Genomic DNA, 21,995 nt, shown 5'->3' on the forward strand with positions numbered 1-21,995 from the left:
ATGAAGCTTAATTTTCATAACATATTATGGAATTCCACAAAGTAACGCCTGCTTCTATCCGATATTTTGATTGCTTAAAACGCACGTGAAAATTAAGTGTTACGTGAGTTACGTGGCGAGGTTCGAACTCACCGCTTGTTTTGTTTAAAGGTAAATGCGTAACGAACGTACAAACACACACAATTACCCGCACTCAAAAACAAAGGGCAGCCGCTACCAAATTTGGGGTGAAATAACAGGTTTTCCCCGCGGTAGGTTTATTTACAAAAACTGCCCTATAATTCCCCGCCCGCGCTCCGGCTGGGGATTATTAAAAAATGAACCGCCCGCCCGCTAATATCATACGATACACTCGACACACCAGAGTGCGCCCAATTGATAAGGCCGTTTGAAATTTGGTCTCGATTTTTGCTTAAAGTGGTCTTACATCAAAATTTATGTTTAAATGATTGTAATCGTATATTTTATGTCATCTATCCACACAAATGCTTATGTTTCATCATTATCATCATCATATCGACGGACGGCCGATCATCGATTTGACGGCCGACTGGCGCAGCGACCTTGAAGTCAGAAAGCGACCCTGCTGCTTCTGACTTCAAGGCCGTTGGTTCGATTCCCACAACTGGAAAATGTTTGTGTGATGAACATGAATGTTTTTCAGTTGCTGGGTGTATATCAGTATATTTATTTATTTATTTAATTACATATTGTACATATAACAACTACAAAATAGAAAATTGTAAAAACTTTTCACAAGTTATTTAGATGTATAATATTATAAGTATTTACGTGTATTATATTTATTAAGATATCCATCAGTTATCTCAGTACACAACACAACACAAGCTACGCTTACTTTGGGGCTAGATGGCGAAGTGTGTATTGTCGTAGTTTATTTATTTATTATATCAACCCATTACCGGTCCACTACACGGCACGGGCCTTTTCACAATCAGAAGTGGTTAAGACCGTAGTCCAACACGTAGACTCCACACACCTTCGAGGACATTATGGAAAACTCTCAGGCATACAGGTTTCCTCACGATGTTTACCTTCACCGTTGAAGCAAGTAATTTTTCCATTACTTAAAACGCACGTAACCTTGAAAAGTTAGAGGAGCTCGGCCCCCAAGAAAGTCCCAACAAACACTTTTGGAACTTACTATCAGAACATATTAGACACTGCCGATCGGTGAACTCTTTTAAACACAATGTAAAGGAGCATTATCTATCGTTGTCATAGTATATTTATAACTGTTTTCTTATTAAAGATATATATTTATATTATATAAATATTTATATTGTATCAATGTATTTTGTTATAATGAAGTATATTGTACCTTTATTTGACCTATACCACAATTAAATCATCTTACTCACTTCCTGGCGTAGCTGGAAGAGATCTCTTATAGAGATAAGCTTTCCTTTGACACTTCATGTATCTTATGTTCACAATCACAATATATGGTACATAAATAATAAATAAAAAATATAAAAAGTGTTTGTCAGCTCAAACGCACGACTGGAGTTTACTCCTTAAGTACGATTGTCGAAACATACACAAAAAGAGTTTATTTAGCTGAATAAAGATGAATACCATATGAAAGGGTAAATTAAAAATCCTGTGCAATTTATTCACACACGGCGGAAGTGTAACTTCTTAAAAGTAGCCTACGGGAGATTGAGGTGGATGTAGAGTATCAGAACTATTAGGATAATTTATGTGTTTGTTTCTTTACCTAGATAATATTCGGTTTCCTTGGTAACTTAAATATGAAAAATAAGTTAATTAAACGAAAGCGACGGTGCATGTTTGCGCATCACAGTTGCCAGGCATGCAACGTCGCAAAGCGAAAACGTGACGTGATATATGAAAATCGATTCTTAAGGAGTAAACTCCAAAAAATAAATAAATAAAGTGAAGTCGAGCTGCTATCCACTGGGCTATCACCGCTTTATTCAGCCTAATGATTATTGCAAATAATATACTTTTTTAATCTCTCTCTTTTTATGCCTCCACTACTGGAGGTTGTCCCACAGCTCAGCGAACTTCTCGCTGTCTTGCGCCAAGCGAAGCAATGCTTCCACGCTTACAATATTGGTCCATTCACGGATGTTGCGCAACCATGACTTCTTCCTCCTTCCAACGATTGCCCTCTACTTTGCCCATCATTATGAGTTGGAGCAGTCTCAGAACGTGGCCCAGATATTTTACTTTACGCTTTTTAATGATAAGCAGTAACTCCCGGCTTCCGGCGACGCGTTGGAGTAATCTCACGTTAGAAACTTTCTGTCCAGCTAATGCGGAGCATTCTACGTTAGCACCACATCTATTTTAATAACTGGGTCCAAAACTGAACGTTAGACTGAAAGAAAGCTCTATGGTGTATACATATAAACTTAAATCACGTGAATCCCTCCGTGAAAAATTTAAAGAAATAGGTATACTTACGGTAGCATCACAATATTTTTATAACAATATCGTATTTGTCTATATAAACAGAAAGTGGATATAAACTGTCCAATTACAAGAAATGGTCATAAACTAGTGGCATCTGCATATCGTCTGCGAAGGGTGCAGAGGTTATTTGTGGGATTGAGTATCCCACAAATAACCATAAGCTTTTATAAAATGATTCCTAAGGTAATTTTGGACCTACCAATGGATAAGTTTAAAGAATTTGTTGAAACACATTTATTACAGCGAGGATATTATACAATTGATGAATTTCTTAATGACAAGGTTGCTTGGAAGCATCCGGCTCCGCTTTCATCTCTCACAAGATAGAAAAATGAATTTTAAAATGTAAAATGTAAATTGTTAATATTGGAAAAGAGCAACTGCTGAGTTTCTTGCCGGCTTCTTCTCGGTAGAATCTGTCTTCCGAACCGGTGGTAGAGTCACTACACACAGACAGACTTGACGTTTCAAAAGTGCTTATATTAGGCCTACTTGAAATAAATGAATTTTGGTTTTTTTTTCTTTTAAACCCGTAAACTCAGCAGGATAAAAGAAGGCTATCTTTTAAGTTAAATGGTTCACACAAAAAACGCGCACCGTGTTCGCACGAATGCGCTATGTCATCATAACTACCACAGATGTAAAGATATCAGCCGATGAAGGAGCGGCGACGAATAATATAATTAAATTAATCGAACCCGCCACCTGCCTCGCTCTAACGGCTTTGGAGGGAGGGAGATAGGCATATGTTATTTATATTAGATAGAAACATCGGGTTCTTCTCGGTAGAATCTGCTTTCTGAATCGGTGGAAGAGTCACTATCAACGGACAGACTGGACGTTTTAAAAGAACTTGTAATGTAAAATAATTTTGAAAACTCGACTGGAAATACACCTTCCTCTTTTGCAAGTTTTCATTCATCATAAAAAAAAGGTTTATTTGATTTCTAGTACATCACCGCCTACAAATTATTATATAAATACATACAGACATACTTGACGTTTCAAAAGTGCTAGGTATAGACTAGGATACTAGGCCATCTTGAAATGAATAATAAAATATACTACGACAATACATACATCGCCATCTAGTCCCAAAGTAAGCGTAACTTGTGTTATGGGCACTAAGATGACTGATGTAGGTATATTTTTGAATAATTTCAATATTTATCAGATCCTTATTAAAATAAGACGATACATGCTTGATAGTATGCACTTTCGAATAGAAAATAATTATGAAATCTGTTCAAATTTATCAGAGCTACGAAGTAAAATTGATAAAAAATTATATCCCATTACCCTGAGAAAGTTTATTTTTTATCGGTATTAAATGTACAGAAATCGTCCAGTTACATAATAGTAGATTATTAAAGGATCCCGAAAAATTTGCAACATTTGAAACCTAAAATGGAATATAACTTGCGTATGTTATTATGTATCCTAGTACCCAAAAAGTTAACAAAAACATTTTTTCCGAATTAAACTTCACACCCCATTGATTTTCAATGTAATAAAACCATTCGGAATCAATTAGTCAGCGATTTCTTAAAGCATACGCACCCTGTAGCTAATACGCGTTCACAGACTAAGTGAGAATGATAGAAGGGGATATTCCAAACTAAGACTTGGAAGATAAGGGCTAAGAGGTTAGCTCTGCTCTCATCCTCTCATCTCAATGATTGTAAAGGTTGATGTTGGAAAAGAGCAACTGCAGAGTTTCGTGCCGGCTCCTTCTCAGTAGAATCTGCTTACCAAACCGTCAGAATCACTATCAACGGACATTCTTGACGTTTTAAAAAAACTTATAAAGTAAAATAATTTTGAAAATTGGACCGAAAAAGTTAAAAAGTGGAAGTGGGTGTCTTTTATTTCCAGCATCGCCGCGTACAAATTAATATATAAATATAATTTAATATAAATGTCATCCGTAAAATCGTAGAATGCATTATAATTATGCCTAATAAGACCAACGTATTCGTCCTCTTATGCTTGCCCGTGACTGCGGCCACGTTTATTTTAGATTTTTCCTGGGATAAAATGTATCCAATGTCGTGCCTAGGATGCAAACAATGCCTAGGATAAACGCTATATGTTCTCGCTCTTGTTGTCCTAATCCTAAAGCAGACATCGCTTCTAAGCGATAAGGCCGCCTTGCGTATTCTACTCAAGTCTTTGTTTTGACGTGACGAGTTTCTCTCTATTCGTTCTTTATATTCCTAACTGTAGTGTTGTACAAATAAAGAGTTAAAATAAATGAACGATTTCTTGAGCCGAAAATAGGTAACAAACAAATAAACAGACTCACTTTATTGGATACCGTCTATCTTTTTCTTTTAGTCTCTATATGCGCCTACGTTTATACTACGGTTTATAATAGCAGGAGCTTTTGCCGCTAACTTTTTTTCTTTTTTTTTTGTATCATAATGGGGGTAATACAAACGTGCCGGCTCTGACACCTTGGACCCCACAGGAGGTTGTTTGTGGGGTAATAAAATATAATAATACGGACGGTTGCGGATCGACTGGCTATAGAGTGAGTACCTACGCACGTAATGGGTTAATATTCTTTAACATTTTAGGTTTATTATTTAAAAATACGTCATTTTTTAAGTAAATAGTAACTGAATACAAATTAATGGTGCACTTTTACGCGAGAGGTCCCGGATTAGATCCCCGGTAGAGGAAATTTAGGAATTTACGAATTCTAAATTCTCTCTGGTCTGGTCTGATAGGAGGCTACGGTCGTGGCTAGTTACCACCTTTCCGACAAAGACGTGCCGCTATGATTGGGCGATGTCATGTATATATTATATATACTATATATTATATATTATATATATATTAGTATTGCTATAGATTGGTTATTGCAGTATATTAAGTATTACGCTATTCCTATCCGTCTAGTATGTAGATACTAAGCATTTTCAATCTATATCTAAGTATTTAGATATGCTGAACTGAAACTGAAGAGGTACAAATCCTTTAAAAGCCGGCAACGCATCAGTGGCTCCTCAGGTGCTGCAGTTGTTCATGGGCGGCGGTAACCCACTAGCTCGCTTGCCCGCTTATATAAGGTATCTATTAAAAAAAACAATTAAGTAATATCTAATCTCTCGAATGAAATTTAAAACGGTAGAATTCATGAAGAAGGTTTTAAGTCATTAGAAGTCGAAAAACGGGCGGGCGATGCGACGCGGTGGGTCGAGGAATCAAAAGTTTGCGGGTATAGATTAAATCTTAGCACAAGTTGTTCACACGGAGTCGCTAGGAATCTCCATTATGTACCTATTAAATTTGACTCTGCCTGGAAATCGAACGCGCAACCTCGTGATCTATAGGCGAATACGCTAATCACTACACCAACGAGTTAGTTTTTTTTTTCTATTATTTAATTAAACAACAGCTTCAAGCTCTTGCCATTAGCCATTAAGGCGAATAACAAAATAATAAAAAAAGGCCCATTAAGTTTCACACCTTTCTAATAACACTCGATATTGATTCAGATAAGTTAATCGATGCACAATCAATTTGTTTTTTATCGATTCGGCCGCGTTTCGACCAATTATGTGCTTTTACAGTCGGTTTGTGAGCTTTACGTCAAAGGTGTGTTAGTTTTTGGATTCCATTTCGATTATTTTTTGTTCTTTTTTTTTGCACTTGGGCGTGAACTTCTGTGTAGATAGGTGTAACCATAGACTTGGAAGTAACTTTGTCTATAGGTGCGTAATGTCTATTAAAAATGCGAAGTCGTTTACAATTTTGTAATGTTGTAATACCGCTTATGACTACACTATGGACTTCGCATTTCGCAACATACGGTGATCGAAGTTTCTGAGGGTGGATCTTTAATAATTTATATGTATACCTTAATAATAACTTTAATATAAATGATTGCTAATCAAATAATATAAGTTCAATATGTATTCTCTGTAAGTTCATATGTAAATTATTCTTTAAGAGAAATAAATAATAATAATAAATTTATTTATTCATAGTGGTGAAAACATTACAAATACCAATTTAACATAATTTATCTAAGATACAGTTTTCTTTTTCAGATGATGCAAAATATAATAAATTAATTTAAAATGGTTGAACCAAAAACTAAGCTAAAATCTTGCGATTTTGTGGTATAGCTTTTGGATCTCTTCCTGATAGAAGGTATCCGTTATTGCACATAATAATTTACAACTAAGTGTTACAATTTCAAATAACATAAAATGATTCTTTAACCTGAAATTTAAAACTTTTTCGGTGAATTAAAGAAAAAAAAGCTACAATTAGTTAACATATTATATACTAGCTGTCCCGGCGAACTTCGTACCGCGGATATTTATTTTTTTATGCAATTTATATTTTAATACTTATTATCCTATTCCGGTCTAAGAAGAATCCAAATAAAAAATATCATAAAAATTGGTCCAGCCGTTCTTGAGTTATAAATTGTGTAACTAAATCAACTTTCTTTTATGTATACAGATATATATATATAATTTTTTTTTTAATTGTGTATATTTTGTTTATGTATTCGTGTGTAGGTTTATAATAATTTTACAACACCTATTCGTTCTCGCTCTTGGATTAGGACATAATCCTTCTTGATAAGTATTAGTGTGTAATTGTCCGTAAATATGTATATAATAATAATACACCCCACCAATCGGTTTCCCTTAGTTTTCCTAATCCTAAGGTTGCCTGGAAGAGATCGCTACTAAGCGATAAGGCCGCCCTTTGTATACTACTTTTTAAGTTTATTTTTGTTGTGTCCATTGTTCATTTTTACTATTTGTGGTGTACAAATAAAGTGTATAAATAAATAAATAAATAAATAAAATAATCCTAAGGTTGTCTGGCAGAGATAGCTTTTTAGTGATAAAGCCGCCTTTTGTATTCTACTCCAGTTTTTGTGTTTCTATCTATTCGTCCTTTATTTTCCTAACTGTGTTAATGTTTTCGTTTATGTATAACTAAGTTGTGGAAACTTCATTGGTTTGTGCGATATAAAACTACGGTATTACTCTTATGCCTACTGTTGGCTTCCCTTGAAAAGCTAATTTATAAATATACTAGCTGTGGCCCGCGACTTCGTCTGCGTTCGATTTTGTTTTTAAAGTATTCAGTATCGCTAAGCCTTAAATGAGTATAGTAGTATATATATATATATATATATTTATAACATGTGACTGTCAATTAATTATAGACAAATAATTTGCAATAAAATAAAATTGCAACTATAATTAAAGATCTAAGCTATCCTATCTCTTAAGTTGGACCAGACTGCTCACGGTGTGCCAATTTAATTTAAAATCGGTTAAGTAGTTTAGGCGTCCATCGCGGACAAACATCGTGACAGGAGATTTATATATATTAAGATTGGTGTTATGTTTATATCTCATTTATTGCATCGCCTAGCTCTTTTCTATGTTGCCGCCATCGGTTGCCTGGAAGAAATCGCTATGTAGCGATAAGGCCACCAAATTGTACTCTCTTGCGTAACAACTTTTTTTCAGTGTACAATAAAAGTGTATTCATTCATTCATGAATCTTTAAAACAACAATAACTATTGTGAAAGCTGAACAATACGAAATAAAAGAGCGAAAAACGAAATTAATTCCATAATAATTATCAAAATTGGTTATTATTACACCTAATTACTTCCAATTAAATAAGTGGCTTTTATTCAAATTTCACACAAAATCGTGTCGAGGCCGATCAAAGGGCTATAGACGTCTTGGCTTTCCAAAAATTATATCCCTTTCATCACACATCACGACTTATTCCGCCATTATTAATGCACGCAAACCGTTTTTCATTCAATATTAAAATGCAATATGGGTCACCGATAGGGCTGTCAACTTTTTAAGACTATCCAGGATATATGAAATAATGCATTATGAAGCCGAAATCCATCATCATCCTCAGTCTATTCACATCCAGTCATTCAGTTAAGTCACACTCCTTTTTTCTCATTAGAGTTAATTTTTTTATTTGCTAAATATCTTTATTGATAATAGCCTAACGGTGTTCTGAATTCTGATATACATCTTATATTGCTCTAAAGTTTTATCAAAATCCGATTGGTAGTTTTTGCGTGGAAGAGTAACAAACATCCATCCAGCCATCCTTACAAACTTTCGCATTTATAATATTAGCAGGATTAGTAGGTTTTTAGTTATATTAACCATGTCCGATACTTTACTTGCTCTATGGGGCACGGGGTTATAATATATTATAAGTACAAATATAAAATATGCAACTGGCAACCCTAGCTCATGGTACCTTCATTTATTATGATATTCTTTACACTCGAATTTACCCCCTATAGAAATTGGGATAAAAAGGAAATTCGCTTGCTCTAATTAAAGCAGATGGCGCAAAGGGTTCTTCGTACGATTTATTTTCTCATTGGGACGTCATTGTTTACGAAAATGGCTTTCAATAAAAAGCGAATGAGGTTTGAATCGAACAAAAGTTGTTAACAATTGTCTTCAAACCGTATACAAGTCGTGAAAAATTATCTTTTATGTGAGTTGATGCGTTCATATGTGGCTTTACTTGTTGAAAGAATCATAAGTTTATTTCTTTATATATTTGCAATTTCTTTAGAAACGTACCTATGCAAAATTGATTGAAAAACCATAACTCTATAGGGATTCTCCATAAAATATTTTGCTACTCTGCTTTGTTCAGGCTGAGTATTTTTATAAGGTGGTGACAAATTGCTGTCAAAACTCAGTGTGACATTAATTTACCTTTTTATTAAGTATTCCTGGGAATTTAACAAAATCGACTCAAAAAGGAAGCATATTAAGTATAGGTAACTTTAGACAAAAAGATACATCTTTTAATTTCCCCAGACAATAATTTTCTGGGATTCCAACACTGCTTTGGTAGCAACCAATATACAAAAGTAATTTCGGTGCATTCTCCCAAAACCTAGTACATATACGAAAGTCGATAAAGCTATGAGTGATGCATATGCAATTCCTTTACGTATGCAACATCGATTGGGAGAAAAATAACTATACGGGGATTCCCCATAGACCATAGTAGGTTTTGGTAGCCGAGTTGTTCAGACTAGAATCAAATAGTATTTTTGACGTCTTAGCAATAGTAATTCGACTCATATGTCGTATGTAACGTAACATTTTCATAAAGGTAGGTAGGTACAGAAGTAAGTTAACTTACCATGTTCAGCACATTGTTTAGCCTGATAAGGAAATCTATTGGCCACCGTTGCTGCAATTTGTCGCGCCCGATAGCAGAGGCAAAGGAAAACATGGCAGGCCACTTAATTAGATTATGTTTACAGAAACGGGCTCTGCTCTACGCCGGCGACCTGATTGGCCGGTTCGAATAAGCATAATGGCGGATACGAGAGTAGTGGAGGGAAATGTTTTTAGTATTTTTAACCTTAGGAGGCTTACAGGCGAATTTATTATATAAGAAATATAAAAATACTCACATCCTGGGGTAGCCGGAAGAGATCTCTTACAGAGATAAGCTTTCCTTTGTACACTACATGTATCTTATGTTCACAATCACAATTTATGGTACATAAATAATAAATAAATAAATAAATAGAAATTAAGAGCTAGTGTAAGAACATATATATATATGTTTGCATCTAAGGCGGATTGCTTGTCCTTATATTTTATCTACCAACATTGCAAAAGCAATCAGCAAATAGGTAATCGAATTCAATTGAAATGAATTTACAAAATATTTTTTTTGGTTCGGAAAAGGGTTTATTCCGATATCATCATATTACCCATTACCGGCCCACTACAGGGCACGGGTCTCCTCCCACAATGGAAAGGGGGCAAACGCCGTAGTCCACCGCGCTGGCCCAGTGCGGTCTGGTGGACTCCACACCTATGACAACATTATGGAGAACTCTCAGGCATGCAAGTTTCCTCACGATGTTTTCCTTCACCATTGAAGTAATTGATATTGTAATTGCTTTAAACGCACATAACTTTGAAAAGTTAGCGGTGTGTGCTGGGACTCGAACTGCCCGAGAGTGAAGTCGAAGTTCTACCCTCTAGGCTATCACCGCTCCGATATGGTCCTCTTTGAATTTCATATAGATCTGATGGAGAGAGTTAACGGAATAAAAATACAGTATTCTGAATTCAGATTTGCCGTCGCGTCACCACACGACAGGAATGTAAGATGTGTACTCATGCAATAGTAGTCATTTTCAAGTTTCTAAACCTGTAACCTGTTAGAGCAATATGAAACATATGTTAACTATTTTAAAGCTCAAATTTCTCCACACCTCCACAGTTTGCACTATTGGCGAATTGTTGTTAAAAAAAATTCCCGTTGAACAGAATTTGGTACTGTAAAGTGTTACACATAAGTTTCGTTTTACTTTACCGCGATGTTCGATTAAGGATACAGTAGCAAAAGCTCACAAAACAGTAAATACTGCGCATTCAATCACAGCCCGAGCGCTGTTTAATTATCGCCGCCATTGCTGCGCGACAATGATTAGCGCACTGAGGACAAAGCCCCGTCACACTGGAGACGTGGAACGCGCGGTACCTACATGTGTTCACGAAAACATTTGGCGTCTTATAAAATCGATGAACGCTGCAAGCGAGAGCGCGGTGCAAGCGATAGAGAAGAACAATCGGCCTAAGCACTCGGCTAGTGACGCATCTTTCTCTCTTCTAGGACGCACGTTATCACTAACTAACTATAGTCCGTAAACCGACTTTACGGGCAACCAATTTTTTTGTTGTTGTTTTTTTGTTGTCATGTCAACTTCGGCCTTGGCTAGTTACCATCCTACCGATGCACGTGCGTCGAAGCGATATAGAAACCGAATAGGGGTATGGACTTAATATAACTGCCATACAGCTTAGGTTAGCCCGATCCCATTTTACACTTCATCGTCACTTACGACAAGGTGCGAACGCAAATCAACGGTTAACTTGCGGTGAAATAAAAACAAATTGCTGACAAAAAAGTTGTGTTAGAACTAGATGAAGAAATATCAATTATAAAGCTTCAACGTGCCAAGTAAAATTTGCACAGAGCATTAACGAAGGTTCATTAAATGAATGACGATATGTGTCATCATTCATTTAATGACGAAGCTGACGATCTGGTTTCGAATCCCTGCAATACTAGCTAAATATTTAAAAACGGGTGATGAGATTATATGCTACCTATGTGCAGTGGCGGTACTACCATATAAGCCAAAAAGCCGGGCTTGCGTTACGATTAATACCTCTATAAATAAACACAAAGATTTAACTCGTGCTCAATAATGTATGGGCAATGAGTATCGAAATACTACGTTAATCTGGCAGGTAGACTCTGTGGTAGCAACCAGCCGATAGAATGACATTAATAGTAACTTTTAGAGGTAATAACGGGTCAAAATAGTCCGATAACTAACTGGGCTTGCTCAAACTCAAGACCCTAGGAACGCCACTGCCTATGTGTATGTAGGATCGGGCGGATTTTAACTGGATCCGTCCGACATCGTGTGGGCAATTTTCAGGTATCGTGCAATAAGAACACCTTTAAATTTGACTCGCTTTGTTCGAACACTGAATTTAACTTCTTACACTGAATTTAACTTCTTACACTGAATTTAACTAATATCGTAATAGCAAACTTTTAAAATAATAACCACTAAGAGAAACGTCGGACAGTTCCGTGACGACGTCTTTCTGCCTTGAGTCCCCACTAATTAATAATCCCAATCTAGTTAGTAGACCCCGTCACGACTCTGTCGAAGCGCGCCAAAACTGTTGATGCGTGCTAGCCGCTAGTTGGCGCGTTTGCGTTTCATTTTAGTGTCCGTACTCATTTCCGGCTGCGACATGTAGAATAACACCGTCTGATTAACCGCCGCGTGGACGCCTCCAGTGTGAAAGCTTCACGTTTCCAGTCGATTAGTAACTCGGATTAAAACAACAAAAGGGGATATTTATAGCAGTTGCCTGTTGTTGGAAGCAAATCGACGTCCATTGTGCCCATTGACTTGGCTTGCCTGTATTTATAGCTTAGTACTCGTAGTAAGTAGGTAGGTTAGTTAGAAGTTAGATACTTACTTTGGTCATTTCTGATTAATTAAGAAGCGTTTTAAATATTTAATAGTAGCAGGCGTAACTTTGCGAAATTCCATCTATATATATAAAAGAGGATGTTTGTATATATGTCATCGATAAACTCAGAAACTATTTGACCGATCATTATGAAAATTGGTATGCTTATGTATTTTTTCCCGGAGAAGGTTTATATGCTATGCCCATTGATGTAACTCCCCACCAGGCGGCGCTGTCAAGTATCGACTTCCGCCCCGTTCAACCGATTGTCATAAAAATTGGTATGACCATGTATTTTTCCACGGAGAAAACGAACATGCTATGTCCATTGATGTAACTCCCCACCAGGCGGCGCTGTCAAGTATCGACTTCCGCCCTGTTCAACCGATTGTCATAAAAATTGGTATGACCATGTATTTTTCCACGGAGAAAACGAACATGCTATGTCCATTGATGTAACTCAAAGGCAAAGGTCACTGACTGACTGACTGATTGACTGATCTATCAACACACAGCTCGAACCACTTGACGGATTGGGCTGAAATTTTGCACACAGATAGTTATAACAACGTAGGCGTCCGCTAGGAAAGGATTTTTTTAAATTCCATCAGGGTTAAATATGGGATGAAAGTTTGTAAAAAATTCTTCATTTATCAATTTATTTTTCAAGCTATATCAATTAAACTTTGATTTTAGGTTTTCGATTTATAATAAAGAAATACGTATTTCATAGGGGATCAAAATTTATATGAAAGTTTCTGATTTTCTAAGTAATTTCCGTTCATATTTTTCTATAAGTAGAAAGACCTTTTTTTAACCCTTTGTAGTAAATTTAACAAATCAAAAATAAAACTTAACGTGAGCGAAGCCGCGGGCAAAAGCTAGTATATTATGAAAATTAAGCTTCATTTACTCTGCGAAAAGCAGGAGAAACTTCTATGGGTAATATATAATTTCTCCAATCCTTATACTCCACACCAAACAGATCTTCGGCAACGTATCCTCTAAGCACGCTTCGAATCGAGACCGGAGCATCCTCAAGGTTGCCACTAAGTACTACTTCGCTTTTCCTTGTGTTGTTTCCCCCTGAGGATGCTCCGATGTCAGAGCGAAACGTGCGTAGAGAGTAGAGATCTGTCTGCAAGTTGGAAACAGATCTCTACTCTCTACGCACATTCGTTGGAATTGGAGATTGGAGGGTAAATCTTGGGAAAATCATAAATTCGATCGTATTTTCCTGCTTTACGCGTATTGTAGCAAATAAAGCTTAATGTTAATTGTATTTTCGTTTAATTTAATTTCAATGCATAATTGAATAAAAAATACAAACGTAGTGTAGTTAAATGCGCTCAAATTGAGCTACCACCTAAATGAAGCTATAAATAATTCTGTCAAATATTTAAATTGCGCCCGCGGCTTCCTCCTCTCAAATTGAATGCGGTTAGCGTGATGAGAGGCGACGCAATCCGGTGTTCCAGCATCCCACCACAGGCTGCACTGTGTCGTCAATCGCTCGGATTGTGCGATCATTGTTGCGGCAACACGAGCACGGCGCAATCTGTGTCGCCCGTTTAAACATTAAATACACCATTTTGGTGTTAAACGTTTAATAATGTAGTTATTTTTATCCCAGTACAATTAAGCCAGTTCACTGCAACATAACCTGGTCAGTGGTCATAGTGGTGATGATGCAGTCTAAGACGGTAGCGGGCTAAGCTGTTGGGGAAAATGCCAGTTATATTAAATCCATGCCCGTAACCGGTTTCTGCTCGATCTTACCGGAACGCTAAATCGCTTAGTGGCACGTCTTTGTCGGTAGGGTGGCAACTAGCAACGACCGAAGCCTCCGACCTTCCCTTATTATCACAGCACAGAAAATTGTTCAATTATAAATTCCCAAATTGCACTGCAGGCAATGCTGGCTAAATGAGAATTCTGTAAGTTCTTAATTCTGTGGTTAAAATATTACTTTATTATTACACGATTATGAGTAAAATTTTCTCGGCCGTAAATAGGTATTCAAAATTCTAAAGCACAGTTTTGTTTATTGCCGTCGGATTAAATTATTTGGGATAAGTATTTTGGTAAAGCAGCACAAACAACAACAATAAATGTGGAAAAGAAAAAATGCACAGAGCGGTCAAATAAAGATAGAGTTCAAGATAGAGTTTTAGTTTGTATATTACAGTTTCAAATAATAAAAACTTTTTTATTTGCAAACAAAAATTCTCACAATTTGTGCTAAACACTAGAGCAGGGGTTCCCAACCTTGTTAAGCCAGGGGCGCACTTACAAGTAAGGACTTTTTTCACGGCGCCCGTCCCGCGCTTAAACCTAGTTAAAATAGATAAGTGCTTCTTAGTTAGGCAGATAGTCGCAAAAACTAAAACATCTTCATTATGAAACTTATAAAACCATAATAAATAGTAACCGAATTAAACCGAAACCGAATACTGTTTTAACCCTAAAAGAGTATTAAACAGTATATATACAACAGGTACATAAGTTATCACCCTGTTAAAAAAAAATCAATACGAGCATATTTTTCTTTTCTTACAAAATAATTGAAAACATTCTAAGTGTTTACTTATGACAACCCTATTGAAGATAAAAGACCGACACACGCATAGTACTTACGTACGCTACGACGCGTACCTAATAAAGTGACAGGATTCACTTGATTTTACTTTTGCATGTGGTAGGGCTGTATCCGATTTCTTTCAGTAAAAACTATGGCAGTGGTTTACTCAAAAACTATCAGCGTTTCTGTTTCACAAACAAGGCTCCTAGACAGTAAATAACGTACGTCTGAAGCGTGTGAAGTAACATTACGGTTTTCATTTACACGTTCTAAGTATAGAACTGGTTAGCATTTTTAACTGTGATTCACAAGGACCCGGGTTCTAATCCGAGGGAGGGACTTGGAATATTTAGGTATAATTTTTATTAGCCCAGTTATATACATTTTCATGATGGATAGTAACCCATTAACGTACGCTACCAAATATTATACCCACAATAAAATCCAACCAAAATTGTCGGCCGACTGGCGCAGTAGGCAGCGACCCTGCTTTCTGAGTCCATGGCCGTGGGTTCGATTCCCACAACTGGAAAATGTTTGTGTGATGAGCATGAATGTTTTTCAGTGGCTGGGTGTTTATATGTATATTATAAGTATTTATGTATATTATTCATAAAAATATTCATCAGTCATCTTAGTACCCATAACACAAGCTACGCTTACTTTGGGGCTAGATGGCGTTGTGTGTATTGTCGTAGTGTATTTATTTATTTATTTCACAACCCTCGTGTGGAATGATATTCATTTACACGTTCTAAGTATAGAACTGTTTAGCATGTTCAACTGTGATTCACAAGGACCCGGGTTCTATTCCGAGGGACTTGGAATTTCTTAAGTATAATTTTCATTAGCTCTCAGTTACATACATTTTCGACAATACGCTTCTAATAATTATAGCTACTACAAAATCCAACCCTCGTGTGGAATGACAACTGATAACATAGTAATAAATATACTGCAGGTCGTGGTGTAATATAACAACACCTAGGACGTGATAAAAAACCGCACATTCATTATTGCACGAGCAATAATCAGGTTAATGCCTTACAATTAGCTCAAACTATCGAGCAGCACGCTTAAGAGAAGACATAACGCTCTCGCCCGGAGTCATAGAGCTGAGCCTAAAGTCAAAGTCAAATCCAATTATTACAACTTTATTTACTTATTTATTTCATTAGGTAACAGGTTCCAACGGTACACTGTATCATCATTTTAGATTATAGTTTATAGTCCGAGTGCAGTAATCACTTACAGGTATACACAAAATTGAAGTTAGTCCGGTTAAAAATAATTAAATTAAGTTAAAAGCAAAAATAGTAAGAATAATAGAAATTCATTTTAAACAAATGATAATAATTGTAATTTCTGTACCGTTAACATTATTATTTATAGTTTTAATATTATTTATTTTACCATAGGGAAATATGTGTTAGTTTATTTTATATATTTTATATATGTGCTTGTAATTATTAATATGTATGTATATTCTTATGTTTGTATATGTATGTATATTATTAACTTTGCGCATCGCTATAAGGATCCATATGTGAGCCAATTCCTCATTATGGTTGCCTGGAAGAAATCACTATAAGTGATAAGGTCGCCTCTGTTACACAAATTTAAATGACTTGTACCTTTCTTCTCTTTTATTTATTTCTTGTGTGCAATAAAGAATTTTTGATTGATTGATTTATAATTGATGAAAATTAAAAAAAAAAAAACAATTTAAAAAATATAAGTCTAAGTTTAATTTCGCCTTAAAGCTAAAAAAAGTGTCATGAAAAATATCAATATCAGGGTTTTTTAAGTTGTTAAAACATTAGTTATTTGGTTAATGGCTTTCAAAATCATTGATGGTTTGTTATTCAAAAACTTACACTCACGGTTACCGCATGGTTACAATTGAAATTTTAAATCTCTCTTGCGAGGAGCTTACACAAAAAAACAATATTGCCACTAAAATAAGATAATAAAATAAGAGGTAAGATTTTTGTATAAAAGAACCGCCATCGTTAGCTGCCCAAGTGGTCCAGTAATTTCGTATAGAGGAAAGTTGCGTATGATCTCTCTTCTCTTATTCTACGATGGAAGGGCTCGCGGCTCTCAGCGACCACCGGCGGCGAGACATGTGTAGAACCGGTTACGGCATCTCAACCTTATTTCGCGCAAAGAGTGAATATAATTTGATTAAAGAAAGGTGAAAAAAAAAGATCTTTTAACAAGATGGCGCGAACAGAATTTTAATCCATTGGATAGGTATGAGATAGGTTTTATTATGGGCACCGAAATTTTAAACAGCGATAAAAAAAGAGCATTGACTAAATAGGTTACCTATACGAGATTAGAAATAAGAGGGACGTATTTATAAAACTACTAGCTGATACCCGTGGCTTTGTCTGCGTAGAATTTCTAAATTCCGGTGGGATTGAGTCATCATCATCATCATCATCATCTCAACCAATCGACGTCCACTGCTGGACATAGGTCTTTTGTAGGGAGTTCCACAAAGCACGGTCCTGGGCCGCTTGCCTCCAGCGGCTCCCAGCGACTCGCCTGATGTCATCTGTCCACCTCGTTGAGGGCCGACCTACGCTGCGCTTACCGGTGCGGGGTCGCCATTCCAGCACCTTAAGACCCCAACGTCCATCGGTTATCCGAGCTATGTGCCCCGCCCATTGCCACTTCAGCTTCGCGACTCGCTGACCTATGTCGGTGACTCTAGTTCTTGGATTAAACTATCCCACTATCTTCTTATTTGTTTTTCTTTTTTTTATTGACGGACCGAGCTGATGATCCGACTGATGGTAAGAGATAAACAGAGCAACAGTTCACAGGGCATGCAAGGAGCACGTCCTGTTACATGCCGCCCTGTGTCCATAAATTTGAGGCGTAGATATCAAGCGTCATGTATCTGTAATTACACCGGCAACCGTCCTTCGGACCAGAACACAGCATTGCAAGGTGCTGAAATAAACATGGCAATGTGCGGTTGGCGGTGACGTCCGAGTGACATTCGTAACTTTACGCACTTTTATTTGCTTTATTTGCAAATTGGATTTTTTATTTGCTTTATACCCGCTCTTAATAACTTAGTGATTGGAAATCGTGGTCACCCCATAGGGCACCTCGCGATTGAGCCATTTCATCGCGGCCCGCGGTCCGTCGCTATCTGAGCGGTGCGATCTCCTCTTATTGTTCACTCATTCATTCCGTACAGCATCACCGTACACCCGCTCATTATGAATTAGAAGCGCTCAGCCCGGCTAAGCGGCGGGCTTCGAGAATGCGGGAAATTTGAATTCCGCGTTTTTTTTTTAATGTTCGCTACATTTTGAACGCTCAGGACGCCTGCGAAATTACTTTGAGATATTTTTTTCTTATTGATCGAGAGTCAGCATGTTCAACTGTCAAATCACAAGGTCCTGGGAACGAATCCCGGGGAGGGACTTACAATTTTTAGGTTTTGTGTAACTTATAAAGAATCGCCAGTAAGTAGGTACCCGCTCGTAGTTAGGAAATAAGCTTGACATATCTTAAAGTGCATGTTAAGCGCGTCAGTCCCGGTTATTATCAGTAATTGTTAAAAAAGTTGTTTAAGCCCACCAACCCGCATCGGAGCAGCGTGGTACCCACCACGCTGCTCCGTTGCTCTAAAACAGCCTCTCCTATGATGGAGGAGGCCTGCGGACACATCACTAAGTGAGAAAACGACAGCATTACTTTTAAACCTCTGTAAAATTTCTGTACACTAAAATCAGGCTTAATTTAGTGTTTTTAATAAAATCGCAACATGCTTACCTCGCTAACAAACATTAATACGTAAGCTTTATAAATTCCTAAACTTTAGTAGCTTTGTGACTAAACCGCCCACGCTGAGCCGTTCAAAATAAAGATTTGTATCTTATTGCTGTAATCCAATTACCCAAATCTTTAATACCGAACCCCCTAATCCTATCAAAGAACCACGCACAACACTATTCCTACATTTAAGAGCAATGCAATATCGACTCTATGCCTTGCACGTTAGAATTAACACAACTGCAGATATAACATTGTTGGCATTAAGACAATTTTAATTGCATCAAACCAATTTAAACTCAATTCCATTTCATTAAGAACGGAATGACTAGCAAATATAAATTAGTTGTGAAACCACTAATTGGTTTCGCTGATATCAATTAATATGAACCTTAATGCATTGTCTTAAAGGACGTTAGGACCGCTAAATGTAAATTGGTGCGAACGCTGTAGTACAAGAGACGGTGTAACGAATGCGTAGGAAATCGGGACTTAGTGTCAACACTTCACGGGCGATGGCTATAAAAAGAGATGTGAGCAAGACGAAAAATCGATATTTAAATACTAACTCGAAATTTTAAATCGTCGAAAATATATTGTAATTAACGTAGTAGATGATATAATCTTAAGAGGATATCACTACTTAGTGTGTGGCGTAGTCAGATAAGTGAGCTAGTTAGGCAAAAATCCATTTTTCCTTTAACATAACAGCACAGTAGAAAAAAAAACATCCATGGGCAACACTGAAGGCATTTTCTAACAGTGTTAAGAACACTATGACGGCCGATTGGCGCAGTGGGCAGCGACTCTGATTTCTGAGTCCAAGGCCGTGGTTTCGATTCCCACAACTGGAAAATGTTGGTGTGATGAACATGAATGTTTTTCAGTTTCTGGGTGTTTATCTGTATTTATGTACATTATTCATAAAAATATTCATCAGTCATACCCATAACACAAGCTACGCTTACTTATGGGCTACATGGCGATATGTGTATTGTCTTAGTTTACTTACTTATTTTATTTATATATTTATTATTAGAAAAAGAAAAAAGTTCTGGGCTTAGGCGTGTGACATTGATAATTGAGGGTTTAGAATAAAAAGAGTATATATATAGGCATGCCATTTGAACTCTCATTATTCTCAACTCCACTTCTCCTGCAATCCGCAGATGACGACTCTAATACTCGATAGTTTAACCAAATAATCAATTTTTATACTTTTTATTAGTGTTAGAACCTACAATTGGAGGAATTTTCAATTTTTATAAATTTAAAAATGCATATAAAATTTTTCGGAACCGACAGGATTTGAACCTGTGACTCTCTGGCAATCGCGGCCTGAGCGCTTTCTCCAATTAAGCTACGGCTCTCCTACCGTCGATGCTGAAATTAGTATATACCTTTCACATCAGTCCTTTAGCGACTGTAGCGTCATCTAGTAGGAAACGCTGCAGTTGATCTACTCTTTGAAAGATCCATATTACAATGAGACACGTTTGAAACAAGAGATGACACCTTGCTTTTTTATTATTTTTATATGCATTTTTAAATTTATAAAAACAAATAATCGATAGTTAAATACACATCCCTAGCCACAAATAGGGGTAGAGGCACAATGCGGTCACCGCTTTTGTTGTCAGAGCGGAGTTACACGCTTTTTGACGTTCGTCTTTGAGAATAATCGGTTCGGTTGTGCCTTAGAAAGTGTTTATGTGCGTGCACTGCGCATAATTATACTCGTTTAGCGGCAATAAACTAGAATATTTTTTTTTGTTTATTAAAATATACGTCATCATCATCACGTCAAACAATAGACTTGTACTGCTGGACCTGGGTATTTCGTAGAGAGTTCAATAGATCACAATCCGTTCTAAATAATTAGTGTCAACTGCTAAAAGGTATGATGTGACTAACCGCCTGCTCGAGAAACACTACGGAAGTGTTTTTGTGTTTTTTAATAGGTATTAGTCTTTTACACGGTTTCTGTATGTTCTTAATTCTGTGATTTTTTGTAAGTTAATTTAATGTTTTACTTTTAATCATTCATTAGTAGCCAATTCAAAGTAAATTCAAAGGTATATCGTTGATTCAATGATGCTCTGTCAGGGACATATTCTTTCACAGAAATAAGTAAATAGTTATAGTGTCGTTCATTACAGTATTTCATTTTTTAAGAATTCCCTGTAATAGGTACGTGGCGTGGGTGGATTTTTTTTCTATGGTCTGAAGTCCGATCAGAGAGAAGAGATCGAGGTATCAGTGCAAACGACCAATACAAACACTCCCGATAAACCGTAAGAACACTCAAAGGGAGCTGACATTAAATATTTTTCTTCCTTTGTTATGTAGGGTAGGGAGGCTCTCGGAGCAGATTTTTGATTCTATACAAGCGCACAAAGTGAAGTCAAAGTAAAAAATATCTTTATTAAAGTAGGCCCATAGGTGGCACTTTTGATGCGTAAGAATTACACGGTAGTGAGATGATGGCGATAACCAAATTCGTCACCTTAAAACTAAAGCTACGAGGGTTCCAAACGCGTCCTGGTCTAAGAAGAAGCCCACAACAAACTTAGCCGGGTAAAACGAAAAAAGAAGTATCCAATAATGAATGGTTTTTCTAGCTTTTCGATTTCTCAAAATAAGATTGAGGAAGCGCCCAGTAACCTGACTGTAACTTTTGGTAAGCGAAAATCTCTCATTCCATCATCATCAACGTCATGAAGAGCCTATAACATTCCACTGTTGGACTAAAAGAAAAAAGGTAAAAGGTCTTCTCCGATTTGAGGGTTTACCAATAGTCACCACGTTGGGCACACGTTGGTTGGCGTTCGCAGTAGATGGTAGTAAAGCACAGACGATGCTGCTGTCCTTTCTCCGTTATATTTAGTCGCCTCCTACGACATTTCATATGAAAACACCATACAAGCAAAATAACATGAAACTTAGACTAGGATAACAGAAATCAAAACAGTTAAAGTCAAGGTCAAAGTTAAATATATCTTTATTCAAGCCCATAGGTGGCACTTTTGATGTTTACATTACATGAGAATTACACGGTAGTGAGATGATGGCGATAACCATATTC

General features: G+C 36.7%; 1 protein-coding gene across 1 annotated transcript in view; it reads left to right on the forward strand.

The window, feature by feature from the left end:
* Positions 1–21,995, forward strand: part of LOC120634312 (homeobox protein BarH-like 1b) — a 94,544-nt gene that overhangs the window by 10,861 nt on the left and 61,688 nt on the right. The gene's annotated exons all lie outside the window — the stretch shown is intronic.

This window comes from Pararge aegeria, chromosome 23 (genome assembly GCF_905163445.1).
Source record: "Pararge aegeria chromosome 23, ilParAegt1.1, whole genome shotgun sequence".
In the NCBI taxonomy this organism is placed as follows: Eukaryota; Metazoa; Arthropoda; class Insecta; order Lepidoptera; family Nymphalidae; genus Pararge; species Pararge aegeria.